Source organism: Salvia splendens, chromosome 18 (genome assembly GCF_004379255.2).
Source record: "Salvia splendens isolate huo1 chromosome 18, SspV2, whole genome shotgun sequence".
In the NCBI taxonomy this organism is placed as follows: domain Eukaryota; kingdom Viridiplantae; phylum Streptophyta; class Magnoliopsida; order Lamiales; family Lamiaceae; genus Salvia; species Salvia splendens.
This window is the reverse complement of record NC_056049.1, coordinates 19214555-19230034: the sequence shown is the minus strand read 5'-3', so window position 1 is coordinate 19230034 and position 15480 is coordinate 19214555. Positions and strand designations below refer to the sequence as shown.

General features: G+C 35.1%; 1 long non-coding RNA gene across 11 annotated transcripts; it reads right to left on the bottom strand.

The window, feature by feature from the left end:
- Nucleotides 1-8605: 8605 nt before the first annotated feature.
- Nucleotides 8606-14114, bottom strand: LOC121777566. 11 transcript variants are annotated; one of them, XR_006045520.1, is made up of 10 exons: nt 13908-14114; nt 11834-11913; nt 11268-11637; nt 11136-11179; nt 10882-10949; nt 10314-10397; nt 9696-9785; nt 9387-9500; nt 9162-9215; nt 8606-9048 (listed from the first exon to the last, which is right to left on the bottom strand). It is a non-coding gene; the product is annotated as an uncharacterized LOC121777566 (long non-coding RNA). The 11 variants fall into 11 exon arrangements; XR_006045527.1 differs by having other exon boundaries at nt 9387-9785; nt 11268-11321; nt 11505-11637; XR_006045521.1 differs by having other exon boundaries at nt 9387-9785; nt 11268-11309; nt 11505-11637.
- Between the last annotated feature and the right edge of the window lie 1366 nt (nt 14115-15480).

The window sequence follows — 15480 nt, the reverse complement described above, 5'->3', positions numbered from 1 at the left end:
CTCATTCCCACTCACATTTTATTTTAAAACTAATACTATATAAAAGTATGGCTCACATGTCACTAACTTTTTCAACCCACTTTCTATTACATTTCTTAAAACACGTGTCGGATCAAATGGTGACGAATTTTCGTATCATAAGTAATTAGTAGACCTGGCCATTTTGGGTTGATAATTAGTAACTTTAATAATCTATAATCGAAAAATATAACTCACAATTATATTCAATTGATTGATGAAGAGTATATGTTATATCCTAAATTGAATATTTAATACTCTCTTCGTCCCTGAAAATTTGTCACATATTTCCTTTTTCGTCTGTCCCCAAAATATTTTCACCTTTCAGTTTTACCATTTTTGGTAATGGTCCTTCATTCCACTAACTCATTCTCACTCACATTTTATGTTAAAACTAATACTATATAAAAGTAGGACTCACATGCCACTAACTTTCCCAACCCATTTCTATTACATTTCTTAAAACAGGTGCCGAGTCAAATGGTGACGAATTGTGAGAGACGGAGGGAGTAGTATGTTTAAATTGAATAGTTAGTCCAATCTAAGTTGAGTTATAGTATTTTTTATAACCAACCACCTCATGAACACCCTAGCCCGCTCATCGTTGATATCTTGATCTCCATTCCTCGATTCTCGCAGGAGCCGCGAAAAAATCCTTCGACATCCATTTCAAGTTGAAGTCGATCTCCTCAACGCTCCAAACCTCCTCCGTTACGCTTTCGATAAACAATGAGGTTGAAGGTGTTGCAAGTGGATGAAAGAGAGATTGGTATCTTATTATTAAAGAATTGAATTAATTGGGATAAATGAGGAAACAGATGGAGATAGTATTATTTTGTCTCAACCTATTAAATGAAGAAGAAATGTATCTATCAATTAAACTATGCTTCATCATAATAATTACTGTACTATTACTTGCCTTTCATCTATAATGGTGCACTTTTTTACTAAGATTTTTCTTTTATTTTTAACTAATATTATCTATTTACTTGAATTTTATTGTAGCACTACTAATTTTCTGCTAGCAAGGATTTTAAATTATATTTTAACTCATGTTACCTATTTAATTTTTTTATACTAGTTGACCTCTTTTCAAAGTTGTCTTCAAAAGCTGTTTCTTTCACATGCTATGGAAATAATCAACAAGAATCAAAAGCAGGATACTTGAAAGGGAGAAACAACCTTGATTTGACAATAAATTCAACTATTTGAGAAGCTTCAAACAACAGTAGAGCACCAGAACTTTATATTCCTTAAATCAAATTTAACTTGTTTTCCTTACCTTACTCTGTTGAGATTTTGTCCCTATTCAAACAGGTGTTAATAAAATCAAATCTTTCCTAAATCTTGGTGCATATCCCAATAATCTTATTATTGCATATTTCCATATCATCTAAATCCTACAAAATAGGCCCTTAACCTAGAGATTAGTGTTAAGGTTTAGCGTATTATCAGATACTACTATTATATTGGCAACACCAACAGTTTATAAAGTTAAAACCATTCTACACTGGAAACATGTTTCTACCCATAGATTTAACTGTGCTAGTTTATCATTACATGGAGTGATGGAGGGCCGTATGAAGCTAATCCTTAACATCACCTGTTGCTGAACTGCCTAATCTCCCAAGTCCCAACCCATACTCATAACAGCTCATATCAATGTTCAATGAATTTAATCTGGAGTTTCTAAGTTTTGCAGCTGATTCAAAATTAATGAATGCACAACCAATAGCACATCAGAGGATTTTTCCTTTCATCTTATCATATAGGGCTGTTATCTCATTGCCTCATTATGAGTATGAGTATGATCATTATGATCATTATGAGTATGATCATTATGAGTATGACCATCTAAAGAAGTCATGGCAAAATATCAGTTATTTACATGGTTTATGCTGATGAGGTGCACCATTATCTCTCAGCCAATGCCTTTTTCTACTTTGAGGTGCACCGTTATATCCAACCCATTGCTCTGCTGCGGCTTTCTACAAAAAAATGAAGTAAATAAGCTAAACAGACAGAATAAGCTCAGCAGCATAAAGTGTCTCAACCTAGATAAATTACCTCCACGTTGCAAAAGCCTGCGCGCATTAGTATAAGCATTTGGATCTGCATCCTTACATCGCAACACATACTTAATTTTCGCCAACATCATACCGACGTGATGAGAGTTGCAAGTCTCCAACAGCTTCTCAAACACATAATATGAAAACTCAGACTTCATTTGTTCCTACAGCACCAAACACACCAACAAGTTTACTCATCAATATAATAAGATTAAAAAAAGTTTATAAACTACCTTTATGACAGTGGCTGTGGAAGTAAGTCTACCAAATATGTCCCAACGATCATCTTCAGAGCATTTTACAACTACATCCTAGAAACTAAAAAAGAATTAGTAGTGGAGTAACATACAAGTAATAAAAAACATTTAAATGACAATACCTTTAGAAGGTAGTTCCCATAAATGGAGTCAGCTAGGTCTGTGGAAGTATTAATGGCAGCCCTTATGACTCCATTCATAGCTTCAAGGTTTGTGGTCATGTTCACAATTTTCTAGTAAATGGTTATGTTAGATCCTTATAACAAAATAGGGCATTGGACTGCAAAACAGAGAGCATACTACTAACCCTTAGCACATGACATCCATGTTGATGCCCGACCAATTGGGGTGCTCACGCATGAACCACAACATCCGCATCCTCTTCCCTAACGTGTTGGATTACTTTTTGTAGCACATAACAACCCCTCTGGTTGCTAAGTAATCCTTCTACTTCGGCATCACCTAGAGAATCTACGATTTCCTTCTTCAAGCTGTTTTCTGCCATCTCAATGGCCTAGTGAAAACAAACACAATTAGTCAAAGGCAAATCAAATAAATAAAAGATGAAATCCATGTACCTTTTGCACCAAGTTGCTTCCATACTGATGTGAGCTCAATTCCACAATGTTTGTAACCATCACATCACCAACAAGAAGCCTATTTATGGATTCAATCCTACATTCCAAAAACTTAAAAGCAATAGAAAAGATGAGGGAATTTTATCAATCTAATCTCAACAATCACATTAAACAGGGGATTAGTAGTTTACTGTTTCTATAACTTGAGAGCCATACTTATCCCTCATTAACTCGAGTAATGACGGTCGAACCGCATTGAAGATTTCAACCCGTATAGCATCTCCAGATACAGTGAGCAGTTTCTTAATTCTTAAACTTCCGTACTCGATGCAGCTAAAAATAACGAAAATTCAATAAGATGTTCAAAAATGTAACCATCACTAATCAAATTCAAATTGAGGTGGTATAAACCGACAATGTTAGATAATTACATCAGTTAAATCAAATCATCTAGATCATTAATTTATAATTTAGATCGAGATGGTGGAAGACATTACATTAGTTAAATCAAATCATCTACATACAACTATTTCATCATCCATAGCAGCACATTAAATTCTCATAGATCTAGGTCATTAATATATACTAATTAAGATTGCCTCAGCTCAATTGCATTATTCAAAATGACATTATGCTCGTATTCAACTATTGCAGCATCAACTTCATCTACATCAGTTAAATCAAAACATCTACATACAACTATTACATCATCCATAGCAGCACATTAAATTCTCAATTTATAATTTAGATTACCTCATCTCAATTGCATTCTTCAAAATGACATTATACTCGTCTTCAACTATTGCAGCGTAAATTTCATCTTGAGATGGAAGAGCTGGCGGAAGAGCAGAGTCCATGGCAGAGAGACAGAGAATGAGAGAGAGGGAAGAGAGAATGAGGACAGAGAATGCAAGAGAGAGAGGTGTCCCAAATTTGAAAAAAGCAGACAACGGGTTTTTATAGCCACATTTGAAAATGGCGGTATTTTTTCTCACATTGCCTTTTGTTTACTTGGCTAATTACTAAAACTTACTTTAGTTACTAGATGCTGAATTAATTATTAATTTTACAACTTTGGTTTCTTTGGCTAATTATTAACACTGATTTTTTTTTTTATTATTTCCCCACTCTTAATAAATTATGAGAATCATATAGTAACTATTTTTGTTAAACATTTAATTTCTTTTTTCCATTATACTTTAACCAACAATCTAGTTTGTCAATACACAGCATAAAAGCGACGCCGCATTGCGTTTAGTTTCCTTGTCTGATTGGTGATTACTAACCCTTACTTTAGGTAGTCCTAGTACTTGGTAATTAATTATTCATTTTACAATTTTTTTAATATAGAAGTGGAAGCTTAATAATGTATGCAAAATAAAATAATAAAACTGAAAATTGAAATGAAATTTAATAATTACATGTATCTATATATATATGGATGTATTCATTTCCTTTTTGTATCTTTTGTTCTATTGTTTTTTTTAATCTCGACCATTCATTCTAAAGATCTAACGGCCCCAATTAATGTCAACTTATGTTAAATTAATTCATTAAAATTTGCGAAAAGGATATTTTAGGGAATTGACGTTGATGGTTGTTATGGAAAATCCCATGATTTTCTCTTCCAAACTAAGCTTATTTTGTATTTTTGTGAATCCCATGATATTGTTGATGGTTTGTATTCATTAAATATCCCATGGTATTTTAGGGAATTGACGGGGATAATGTATTTTTGTGACAATTAGTACAGTACATTGCTTGCTGAAAGCGTGTACATTATTAGTTAACATAAATATTATTATTACACACTATTTTGGCAATGTGTATATAGTTCGCAATAATGTAACTCCTAAGCATATAGTAATGTAGACGTATGACATAATAATGCTAGGGATAAATAATGCAGAAAAACTTCAAAATAATGTAATACTTAACTTCTTATTATGTATGTCTTAATGCAAGTATAAAAGACAATATGTCCAGAAAACAAACTAAAAAATGTCAACATTTCCTCTTGCTCTTACGTTTCTCCTTTGTCATTCTCCATATCTTTCAGCGTTGAACAGTTTCTCGAATCATGATGGCCTATTTGATTGCATGTCTTATACCTTCGAAGATGTCTGCTCGCGTCCTTTATAGCCTTTTCCCACGAAAAATGATATGGCTAGTAGAGTCGCTACTTGATCCCTTAGTTTCCACCATATCTGGAGGGTGAAATATAACAGTCACCAAACTGAATAAAAAAATATACATTAAACTACAATCTTTGTACATTACTCAGTAAGAGATATATACATTAACATACTATCTTGGTACATTACTCAGTAAGAGAAATACACATTACACTACTAAATTCGTACATTAGAATCATAACGAATTAAACAAACATAATGTCAAAATCGTACTTATATGTATGAGTTTGTACTATGCCTAAAATGACTCTATTACTATGGAGCAGAGGGAGTATTTATTATGATGTATGTCAATGTTGATGAAGTTATAACCTCATTTAATAAGGTAATGGACTAAAGTAATAACCCAATTAAAGTTCAATGTAGTTCTATTACTTCAATACATGTGGTCGTAACTTCATCAGTTACTTTATTTAGTTCATTACAACTATAATCCTTCGCAAAAGATGCATACAACACATTTCAGTTTATTACTTCATCCAGTAGATTTATTACTTCATTCCAATAGTTAATTACTTCATTGCAGTAGATTATTACTTCATTCCGCTTTGAATTTGAATTTGTTTAACCATTTTACAAATTTTAAAGCGAATAGACTTTGTGAAGTGTTTTCAAAATGAAGTATTAATTTTTTATTATAATGTATGTCAATGTTGATGAAGTTATAACCTCATTTAATAAGGTAATGGACTGAAGTAATAACCCAATTAAAGTTCAAGGTAGTTCAAATTACTTCATTACATGTGGTCGTAACTTCATCAGTTACGTTATTTAGTCCATTACAACTATATTCCTTCGCAAACGATGCATACAACACAGTTCAGTTCATATTACTTCATTACTTGAAATTATAACTTCATCCAGTACGCTATTTTGTTCATTACAATTATAATTCTTCGCAAACTATGCATATACTCCATCTATTCTTCTCCACTCAGAAATTCCTTCAATCTACCACGACGATTTCCACCAGAAATCGTCCAAAATCAAACCAGACCAGACAATATATGCATTTCTTTTTCGAGCAATTCTCCCAAGAAGTATTATATTTTCCGCTGTATACAATTCCCCATCAGATATATGCATAACAACGCAAAATCAAAATCAGCCACTCTCTTTGTCACGGCCGCCCTCCTAGGCTATAATAAATGCGGCGATCACGACTTAAACGGACTTAAATGCAACAAGAAAAATAGGCTACGGTTTCATCAAAGAGGTTTGACCAAAGTATTTAATGAACAATTAAGTATAAGAAAAGAAGGTCACGCTTTAGCAATGAAATCCAATGAAGAATGACTATCATAATTTAGGTCAAAATGGCAAGGCTCAAAATAATCCAAAACGTAACATGTCTCAATATCCCAAACAAGGATCCAATAGTTTCAGTATCAACCCAAATATCAGAGTAATCATGTTTTAGCGGAAGCATCCAAGAGAAAAGTGAAGTCATGTGTGAAGACACGACGACACTCGGAGTTTCAAGACAATCGCATAAATTCAATTAATTTGCTCAACACCGCCAACCGCTCGTCGCCGCTCAACCTACACATAAGGAAAACACATGCAGGGCTGAGTACTATAATAATACTCAGTGGGCTCATGCCGAAAATATTTTCAATAAAAGTATTATTTATCATGTCATACATAAGTAACCATCGGGGTTTAGCTTTAGAAAGGCCCGAGGCACTCAAAATCATTTCCCATTGTAAAAGTCGACTGATCAGTCATTTTCCCATAGACGTTAGCCATATCTGCCAATACATGACATGGAATGTGGCCACAAACCAAGTCACTAGACCGACCAGCCCGTACGCTAGCACACGGTCTACCTAGGTGTACACTAGTCCAAGTAGGGTTTGCGGCCCTACGAGGACCCGAATTCGATTTAGATAATAATTGCATAAAGTCATATCAGATAGGCACGTTAAAATCAAATAAGGCATGATAAACACAATTTCATTCACATCGATAAAATATTTAGGACATCGTCATTCACTAGTTGGCGACGACATTTTCCTTACTAATTTAGATTTTGGATTTATTCATTATTTTATCTGAATATTGAAATAAACCTAAAACAAATAACTAATAAACATAAAATCTACAAAATAAATATAAATCTACTAAAGTAACATTAACCTTAAATATTTTGATAAATTGAATAAAAGTTAGTAGTTAAAACAATTAGCAAAAGTATGAAGTTCAAAAGGAATACATCATATCAAGTTTTTAGCTAACTTGTACTAATACATAGGCTAATTATATCCCCGCCGAGGGGGTGGATCCCCCTGCTGTGGTGGGAACACAGCAGGGGGTGCTGTGCTAGGTAAACGACGGCGTTTCAATTTAACAGTTGCAGCCTTTATCTTTTAAATCAAGATTACACTTGCTGCGGTAAAATATTACTCCATCCGTCCCAAGATAAGTGAGCACAAACTTTTCGGGACGGGATTTAAGGAAATGAGATTTTGTTATTAAAGTGGAAAGTGAATAAAATAAGAGAGTTAATAAAGTAGAGAGAAAAAGTAAGATAGAGAATACCAAAAAAGGAAATGGCTCACTTATCTTGGGACGTCCCAAAAAGGATTATGAGTCGCTTATGTTGGGAGGGAGGGAGTATTATGTATTATCAATTATGTAAATTTTATAGTATACGAACTACTCTACTGTTCACACCGCCAACTGATGTAACCATATTCATTTAATAATTTGTTAAATAGTAGTGATTTTTGGTAATAAAAATTATACTCCTATCATTTAAAATTATTTTAACTAGTAGTATTTTAGTAAATGAATGTAATATTAGTAGATTATTATTTAAAATAATAAGAGCTTATTGTTTGGGGGAGTAATTAATTCAATACTAATTATTCCATCATCTCTCAATATGTGTCTCACTTTGATTCGACATGGATTCCATATAATGTAAAGGAAGTGAGTTAATAAAAAATTAGTCGTATGTCAGTGCTATTTATATACTCCTATGAATTTTATATTGTAAAATAATGTGAAGGGAAAATGAATAAGTGAAATATGAGATCTATCAAGTAGTAAAAGTGAAGTGCGATAACTAATAAAAGACGGACCAAAATGGAAAACCGAGACACATAATGAAGACGGGGGAGTAGTTTTTAACTATAAATTTGTTAAATTTGAAAACTCATCTTATATTTAAATTAATGTATATAATTGTGTTATTAAAATATAATTATTCGTTGAATTTCGGCCATACAACTAAATACATGTATAAAATAGATCTTACATTAATTTATTATAACTTTAATCGATAAATTAATAAATGACATGCAACTTGTGTTTTAGTTAGTAAAACAACTAATCCAAAATTTTTTACTAATAAGTTGTTCAATATTTCCTGTCCTAAAAAAATGTGATATTGATATGATATGAAAATTAAGATAAAATTGGTAAGTAAGAGAGATGATGAGAATAAAAGTTAATAGTAGTATTAGTGTATAGTGAGACTCACATTATAGTAGTGTTTAATTGTGGTATAAGTTGTAAAAAAGTTAATGCATACGAGTAATTAATTGAGATAACTTTACAAAAATGGAATACATATAAATTTGTGAAACGGATGGAAATGGAAAAAGCATATACTTATAGAACGGAGTGATTATTAATTAATCATTATTTAATTTAATCTAATCATTATTCAACATAAATCACTAAAATATTGGTTAGTAGTATTATGGATTGGTGAGAGCATGCCGGAAGCGTGAGCTGGAAGCTATTTGGAATGGATAGATTAAAGTTTGAACACCGAGAAAGCACCGCCTGCTGTGTTCCCACCACAGCAGAGAACCATCAAAAGTGTGACTTGACTTGAGGACATCATGAGTTGCTTCACCATCTCTTGCATCATTGCAAATAATTTTCCATCTTTGAGAAGAATTCATATTATAATAGCTGACTGATGAGGCCAAATTTCAAAAACTTAGTAATCGAAAGTGATTAACATGATACATATGATTGATGATGTACAGTAGCTATTGAAATATATACATGTAGAGGTGAACAATATACCTCAGCCATATATGAAACTAGATGTAAGTTTCCAATGTAATTTTTCCGAGCCACCTGAAAATTAGAGCAATTTATAGTATCAGTTAATTAGTAAATATACGAAATCTCCTCAATAACAGCTGTTCTCAGTTAAACACAAGAAGAAAGTGAAGTTTTAACATTATACGTAGTTATGTAAAAATGCATGTTATATAAATACAAATTGATAGGATGGATTAGAAGTACTTCGGGTCATGAGAAAAGATGATCTGCAGGTAGGAGATCATAGGTGTGCTGAACGATTCACACCAATCATGATGGATTCCAAAGTCCTCGTTCATAGGTTATGGGAATTGTACACTGGAACAAAAGAAATGAAAACTGGAAGATGCTGACTGAAATTTCTTTAGCAAATATAGCCACTATAACAATTTACAATCACTACATGATCAATGAAACACAAACATAACCAAGAAGAAGTTCTGGGTATCATAGGTATCAACTCTTGTTTTCACAAATGCAATTAACACAAGTAACATCAAACCAACAGTTTACCTTATGAATAAATACCATATATGCAATTAAGTCGCCAGAACAACGATCTCGTGATTGATCTCTTGCAGTTGCAGTGCACAACAACTAAAACTGTTTCAAAAATTAAGAAACAAACTCAGGAAGTCTATCGTCATGGTATTCTTTTCGCATTTTAGATGAAAGAATTTGATCATAACTACCAAAAAACGCATTTAACATTTCTCTCAGTGTACTAAGGACGCTTGCTGACTATCTGTACCTAACTATAAAGTAGCCGCGTAGCAATCCTTGAAACTAGACATACTGCTAATACTTCATCTTATTTATTTCTATTATAATTATCATCATAGATATAAAAATCAGCATAGTTCACATAAAGTGATCAACGGGAAACTACATGGATCCCGATTCATATTAGATGGAGAATCTTGTGCCGGAAAACTCACACAACACACTTCCAACCTGAACTGGCACCTGATCCAAATCACACAACACACAAATATGCGAACAAGAAGAATCAAATCAATGCTCACAGGAAATTGTTTTTCCCTATTTATCCTAATGCATTGGTTACTTTTAGTTAGAAAACATATAAATAAAGACATTTGGCTTTTACTCTCTGCAAAAAAATCTCATTACCTTTATATATTTACTGTTTTCTTTGCATGCTTTTCACTATAATTTCCTGTTTGTTTTCCCTTTAAGGCTCCAACACCTCAATTTCTGCATACAATTGAGAAAACATGCAGAAGATGGATAGAACTTACCGAGGAGACTAAGAAAAAATCTTACTGCAATTATACCAAGTTGATTAAATTTCTTTTTTTACATCTGATAATTTCATTTGTTTTTAAACAAAATCAGATATTTATATGTATATATATAGGGGTGCGTTAAAATGATAACCATATTTATGGTGATAACCTAATAACCTATCATTTTATGGGTCAAAAATATTATTTTTACTAAAAATGATATTTATACACTATAAAATGATATTTTTTCAGCATGCCTAAAATGATACTTTTAATCCATAAAATGATATTCTGTTTTATAAAATGATATATTTCGTCCATAGAATGATAGGTTATTAGGTTATCACCATAAATATGGGTTATCATATGATCACATCCCTATATATATTATATATATGTGTATATATGTTTATTTTGTTTTTATTACAGAAAAAATAAAAAAAGTTAACTACCTGGTTATTCTTATAGGGACAAGTTAGGTCACCATGACTGTTGGTATGTCTCTCACGTATGCAAATTCCTGACAATTTGAAGGTAGTCCACAATTTAAAATAATGCTGATGATTCAGTACAAGATTAAGTAGAGAAATAGAAATTGCTCATTAGCTGCTCATTCAAGAAATAGAAATTGATCGTAAGATGACATATTTATATGCAATCAAAAGAAATTGAATCTGTGATTTAGTATTTTTATTAAATCATTTACCCAGTGGTACATTTCTTGATTCACCTTCTCCATCAGCCCCCTTCCTATAATCATAACATCACCAACAAAAGTTATCTCTAAGATGTGTGTGTGTGTGTGTGTGTGTGTTTATATAATGTATAATGTATGTACCATCCTCTTGAGATTCTCGACTTGCTCTTGAATAAGCTGAAACTAAAATAAGAACTAATAATTGGTTAATAAGATGGATATTTATAATTATAAGTGATGTGGAAGAGAAATAGTATTCAGTTTCACTTTTCGAGCTCAGACTTTATTTAGCGAGAGCTCGATCTTGTGCTTGAGCTCTCGCAGCTCTTCATAGCTCAGGAGGTTGAATCAACTATAAGGTAAGAGAAATGACTTCACCAATAAGAGTCTTCCCATTCCAGTCAACCTTGGCTGAATCAATCTCCAAACATGGACTTTGAGAATCAATCAAATTCGGTAACAAGCAAGTAGAAGTGAGATACTTCATGGACTACTATGCACTAAGCTCACACTGCAAGAAATTTTAGAAATTTTAGCAGAGTCAATTAGCACAATTACTAACTAGATTTTCATCACATAACATGGGAAGGGCTATTAAGATCATAGCTCACTATGTTGACAAGAACTGCGGAAAATCAAAGAAGTACAATTAGGTAAAGGTCAATTTGAGTTTCTCTATTAGCACCAAATCCTGCTGAAAAATGTACCTGTAGTGTACAGTTCCACCAATTCTCTGGAGTATTTAACATATACCAGGATGGCCAGATCTATAAGCATCAGATAGTGGCTGCAAGGTATTTCAATGCAAGATCATTTAGTATTTCTAGACTGTTTTACAATTGAAGTTTTTGAAAACAAATCAAAAAATGATATAACAAAGAGAAGGATTGATAACATAAGAGAAAGTATTGCAACATTCTAGTATAATGCCATTTACTGAAGATGAAACTTCACTGCAGGAATGGGAGGCTACAAAATACAGAAATAGTGAGGAAATGACCAGAGATATGTACGACAACTTGGTAGCAGAAAACTTGGTAGGAAACAACCATGATCACTTCAGAACACATTATCTAGACTTACACATTGATGGTGAAGCTAACTCACTAGTTAAGTCGGAGCTATAAAGGAAACGGACAAAGGCAGTAGAGAAATCGCCTAGGAAGAGTTAATAGACACTTGTTAAGGACAGTGTTGTTAAAATCGCGCCCCGAGCGCGCTTGGGTCGCGGGTCGCAAGGGTCGAGACCGACATCGCCCTGATGCGGCGGGGTCGTGCGAGATCCGTGGAGCAACGGTGGGGCGCGCCTGGGGCGTCTGGGTCGCCCCGATTCGTGGTGGTCGTCGGGAAAATGGGTGCTCCATTTTTAGGTTTAAATTGGGAATTGCAGAATTTGTGTTAATGGAAGGGGAGAAGAGGGGTAGGTATGCTTTGGGAAGTGAGCTATTGCACGTGGCCTTATCATAAAATAAATTCGCCACTTAGTTGAATAGTAGTGAGCAATGCACGTGGCCTTATCAATTTTTTAATTCTATTAAAATGAAATAAGTCATAGCTTACTTCTTCTCTTCAATTTTTTAATTCTATTAAAATGAAATGATTAAATAAAAGATAACTAAATATTTTAATACTATAGTTAATTTGAGGCTCATCATAGATATAACTTGACACACAAATTATATCCTCTTTATAAAAATTGCCCTGATCTAATACATCAAACAAAAAATAAATAAATTTAAATCCAAATTATCTTGAATGATAAGATCATAAAATCCTACACATACTATTTACTTAATTATTTTATATTTTGCAACTTTTTTTGGAACTTTGATGATTTTTTATAATAAAATTTAGTTATTTAGTTATGTTGTTTAAAAATTTATATTTTTTCGTCTAATCTTCTCTTTTTAATATGGAGTAATGATGCATGTAGATTTATTTGATGTGATAAACATTCAAGCAACAAACTTATAAAAGAGACACAAATATAATTTTCATTCGGCTATTCTGGCGCCCCGATTCGTGGGTCTCTCGCCCCGTCGCCCCATCGCCCCGCGACCCGGGGTCCCCCCTCATCGCCCCGGGGCGCCCCGCGACCCTAACAACACTGGTTAAGGAAACTGTGAAAAGAGAAGGAAAAGGAAGGTTTGAAGTAGGATTGGAGCCGGTGGACATTTACATGAATCCCAACATCAAGACGAAGATCGGGAACCAGGTGAGCTACTGGCTAATAAATGGGAAAGCGGCAATGTCATTGTTGGCTAATGATGACTTCCCGCAGAGAAGGGCTGCTTACACAAAGTATCAAGTGTGGGTAACTCGCTAAAAGGTCGGAGAGATGGGCCAGAGGGTTCTGCACTGCACTGATATGAGCTGTGGAGTTGATGGCTCGCTGTTTGGAGCCATAGGTTAGTTTACTAAATTCAAATAGTAGCAGGAAAATATGGTAACAGGAAATCTGAATTCTAAGTTCTAACTATACCGGAAAAAAGAGTGTGTAAATGAAATGAACTTAAAGCTAACTATAAAGCACATGACAGCATCCCTAGTCTCCTGAGTTTAGTATAATTGAACACAGAAAACGACAATTTGGCAGTATCCAAAGCTTTAGAAGCACTAGGAATACCCAAAGCTTTCCAGAATTTCACAGACACACAAATAATAAAAGCCCTTATTTAAACGAAATAAAATCCAGAGCACACATAAACAAAAGCACCTCAGTTGGAATCACCAATAAGAGAAATCGGCGAGTGAGAAAATAATAGAGAGAGAGAGAGTAACTGAGGCTTCTTCGCGACGTTCCGACACAAGCTTCGCCTCACCACGAGATGATTGTCGGCGGGGAGCTCAGTGACGCTGAGCAGTGATCGAGCGCGAGGCGCTGCCGTACTGGAGGGAGGAAGAGTGGTGGTGGTGGTGACGTCTCCGACGCAGCGTTGCTGAGTGGAATTTTTTAAAATTAGGGTTTAACATTATTGACGATGGAGGAAGAAGGGTTATAACTTACTAAGTAAAAATTTTGAAGTCAGTTATTTAATCCTAAGAGCATCTCCAATACACGGATGTCTCACTCGGACATCCACTATGACTTCCCAAAAACACTTTCTGCCACGTCACTAGGACTTCCCATCCCACTGTCACGTCACTAGGACTTCCCCTGCACAATCCGCCCTTCCCATCGCCCTTCCCACTAGGACTTCCCGCAATAAAAAAAATCACAAATTAACAAATAAAGCAATTTACGTTTACGGAAATAAAATTTCAACACGAATATGAACGAGAAAAATTAACAATTTCATTAAAAAAAACATACATGATTCGAAAAAAAAATTACATAGTAATAAAACAAAAAAAATTAATCACATCAACGTCAACCCCTCCGCGTCCAAACCTCTTCGATAATATCGTGCTGAAGTCGAACATGGGCATCTGTTTGCCGCATGTCGGCAAATGCACGCATCCACTGAGGTACCCCCATATTCACATTCGCGGTGGCCACGCCGTGACTTGGACCTGCACCCGTATCATCTTCATTGGTCCACTGAGTCAGTTCCGCAGCTTCATTTTCGACAATCATGTTGTGCATTATGATATATGCGTACATGACATCGCCGATGTTGGGAATATACCACTGTCGTGCAGGACCCTTCACTACCGCCCATCGACTCTGGAGCACACCAAATGCCCGCTCCACATCCTTGCGGCTGCTTCCTGACGGCTCGCAAAGTATGTCTTCTTTTGTCCGAGCGGATGCTTGATTGTCTTCACAAAGATGGGTCAGTTGGGTATATCCCATCCGCCAAATAGTATCACATATTGTGCTGGTTGCCGTTGGCTACGAAACTGATGGCGGGACCAACGCCATTGCACTGAGCGTTGAACAGGGGCGACGACTGGAGAACGTTGATGTCGTTGTTCGACCCGGCGACTCCAAAATAAGCATGCCATAGCCGGTAGTCAGCTACAACTTCAAGGATCATCGTGGGATGCTTGGCTTTGAAGCCGGTAGTGTACATCCCCTTCCAGGCGGCGGGGCAGTTCTTCCACTCCCAATGCATACAATCTATGTTGCCCAACATCCCAGGGAACCCGTGCACCGACCCGTGCATATCTATCAGCCTCTGGCAGTCTTCGGGGCTCGGACTCCGAAGATACCGCTCCCCGAATATTGCTCTCACGCCCGCGCAAAAATTCTGCAGACACTCGACGGCTGTCCACTCGCCAATGTGGAGGTACTCGTCGAACATGTCGGCTGCGCCTCCGTACGCCAGTTGTCTGATTGCGACAGTGCACTTCTGTAAGGGCGTGAGTCCGGGTTTGCCAACTGCATCCTCCCTGATCCTAAAATACAGGT